Below are 3,027 nucleotides of genomic sequence, written 5' to 3' on the forward strand. Positions count from 1 at the left end.
CAAACCCCCCCCTAAATCCCCCCAATAAGCCCCTCATAAACCCCCTCATAAACCCCCCAAAATCCCCCAATAATCCCCCCATAAATCTCCCCAAAACCCCCCAAAATCCCGCAATAAATCCCCCATAAATTCCCCAAAAACCCCCAATAATCCCCCAATAACCCCCCCATAAATCCTCCATAGCCCCCAATAATCCCCCCATAAATCTCCCCAAAATCCCCCCATAAATATCCCCAAAATCCCCCCAAAATCCCCCCAAAATCCCCCCGCCGCCCCCCTCCCCCGATGCCGGCGGGCGGAGCCGAAGCCTCTCGGCACCTGCCGGCCGCGCTCGGCTTCTCTCGGCTCCCATCGGCTCCTCCCGGCCACCTTCGACACCGTTCGGCTGCGGTTCGGCTCCCGTCGGGCCGGTTCGGCTCCGTTCGGGCCGGTTCGGCTCCGTTCGGTGCCTCTCGGGCCGGTTCGGCCGCAGTTCGGCCCCGCTCGGCTCCGGTTCGGCCTCCGCTCGGCTCCGCTCGGCTCCGCTCGGGCCGGCAGGTGAGCGGGGGCCCGGCCGGAGGGACCGCGGGGTCCGGGGGGGGGCGGGGGCAGATTTTGGGGGCGGTTTTGGGGGTGCAGGTGGGGGGGGCAGGTGATGGGGGGCAGGTGTGGGGGGGGGCGGGTGTGGGGGGGAGGTTCGGAGCTGATTTTGGGGGGTTCAGGTGTGGGGGGCAGGTGATGGAGAGCAGATTTGGGGGGGTCAGGTGTGGGGGGCAGGGTGATGGGGTTGCAGGTGTTGGGGTTCAGGTGTGGGGGGCAGGTGATGGGGTGCAGGTGTGGGGTTCAGGTGTGGGGTTCAGGTGATGGGGGCTGATTTTGGGGTGCAGGTGTTGGGGTTCAGGTGTGGGGTTCAGGTGATGGGGGCTGATTTTGGGGGTGGGATTTTGGGGTGCAGGTGTTGGGGTTCAGGTGTGGGGTTCAGGTGATGGGGGCTGATTTTGGGGTTCAGGTGTGCGGGGGCTGATTTTGGGGGAAGTGATTTTGGGGTGCAGGTGTGTGGGGCAGGTATTGGGGCTGATTTTGGGGCTGATTTGGGGGTGCAGGTGTTGGGGGTCAGGTGTGGGGGGGGAGGTACTGGGGGCTGAATTTGGGGTTCAGGTGTGCGGGGCTGATTTTGGGGAAGTGATTTTGGGGTGCAGGTGTTGGGGTTCAGGTGTGGGGGGAGGTTCGGAGCTGATTTTGGGGGTTCAGGTGTGGGGGGGCAGGTGATGGGGGGCGGTTTTGGGGTTCAGGTATTGGGGTTCAGGTGTGCGGAGCTGATTTTGGGAGGGGATTTTTGGGGTTCAGGTGTTGGGGTTCAGGTGTTGGGGTTCAGGTGTGCGGGGCTGATTTTGGGGTTCAGGTATTTGGGGTTCAGGTGTGTGGGGCTGATTTTGGGGTGCAGATATTGGGGTTCAGGTGTGTGGGGCTGATTTTGGGGTGCAGATATTGGGGTTCAGGTGTACGGGGCAGGTATTTGGGCTGGGGATTTTTGGGGTTCAGGTACTTGGGGTTCAGGTGTGTGGGGTTGATTTTGGGGCGGGGATTTTGGGGTGCAGGTGTTGGGGTTCAGGTGTGGGGGGCAGGTTTGGGGTTCAGGTGTGCGGGGCTGATTTTGGGAGGGATTTTGGGGCTCAAGTGCGGGGCTGATTTTGGGGGCGGTTTGGGGGTTCAGGTGTGCGGGGCTCATTTTGGGGGGTGGTTTTGGGGTGCGGGTATTTGGGTTCAGGTGTGCGGGGGCTGATTTTGGGGGGGGATTTTGGGGTGCAGGTGTTGGGGTTCAGGTTGTGCGGGGCAGGTATTGGGCTGGGGATTTTGGGGTGCAGGTATTTGGGGTTCAGGTGTGCGGAGCTGATTTTGGGCAGGGGATTTTGGGGGTCCAAGTGTTGGGGTTCAGGGTGTGGGGGGGGAGGTTTGGGTGATTCGGGGTGTTCAGGTGTGCGGGGGCCGATTTTGGGGTTCAGGTATTTGGGGTTCAGGTGGGTGGGGCCGATTTTGGGGTTCAGGTATTTGGGGTTCAGGTGTGCGGAGATGATTTTGGGGTGGGGATTTTGGGGGCTCAGGTGGGTGGGGCCGATTTTGGGAGGGGATTTTGGGTTCAGGTGGGTGGGGTTCAGGTATTTGGGGCTCAGGTGTGCGGGGGATGATTTTGGGGTCGGGATTTTGGGGTTCAGGTGTGCAGAGATGATTTTGGGGAGGGGATTTTGGTGCTCAGGTGGGTGGGGCAGGTTTTGGGAGGCGATTTTGGGGTTCAGGTGTTTGGGTTCAGGTATTTGGGGTTCAGGTGGGGTGGGGCCGATTTTGGGAGGGGATTTTGGGGTTCAGGTGGGTGGGGCCGATTTTGGGAGGGGATTTTGGGGTTCAGGTGGGTGGGGCCGATTTTGGGAGGGGATTTTGGGGTTCAGGTGGGTGGGGCCGATTTTGGGAGGGGATTTTGGGTCTCAGGTGTGCGGGGCAGGTTTGGGGTGATTCGGGGTGTTCAGGTGTGCGGGGCTGATTTTGGGGTCGGGATTTTGGGGGTTCAGGTGTGCGGAGATGATTTTGGGGTGGGGATTTTGGGGCTCAGGTGGGTGGGGCCGATTTTGGGGAGGGGATTTTGGGTTTCAGGTGGGTGGGGGTTCAGGTATTTGGGGCTCAGGTGTGCGGGGCTGATTTTGGGGTCGGGATTTTGGGGTTCAGGTGTGCAGAGATGATTTTGGGGAGGGGATTTTGGGGCTCAGGTGGGTGGGGGCAGGTTTTGGGAGGCGATTTTGGGGTTCAGGTGTTGGGGTTCAGGTATTAGGGGTTCAGGTGGGTGGGGCCGATTTTGGGGGTGGGGATTTTGGGGCTCAGGTGCGTGGGGCAGTTTTTGGGGTGGGGGATTTTGGGGCTCAGGTGGGTGGGGGCAGGTTTGGGGTCACTTTTGGGGTCACTTTTGGGGGTCACTTTTGGGGTGTCCCCCCCCCCCATTTCTGTCCCCCCCCACAGGTGACACGAGGGGCCCCCCCCTGGCCCCGCCCTCCATGGCCC

This window comes from Vidua macroura, unplaced genomic scaffold, assembly GCF_024509145.1.
Source record: "Vidua macroura isolate BioBank_ID:100142 unplaced genomic scaffold, ASM2450914v1 whyUn_scaffold_272, whole genome shotgun sequence".
Classification (NCBI taxonomy): Eukaryota; Metazoa; Chordata; class Aves; order Passeriformes; family Viduidae; genus Vidua; species Vidua macroura.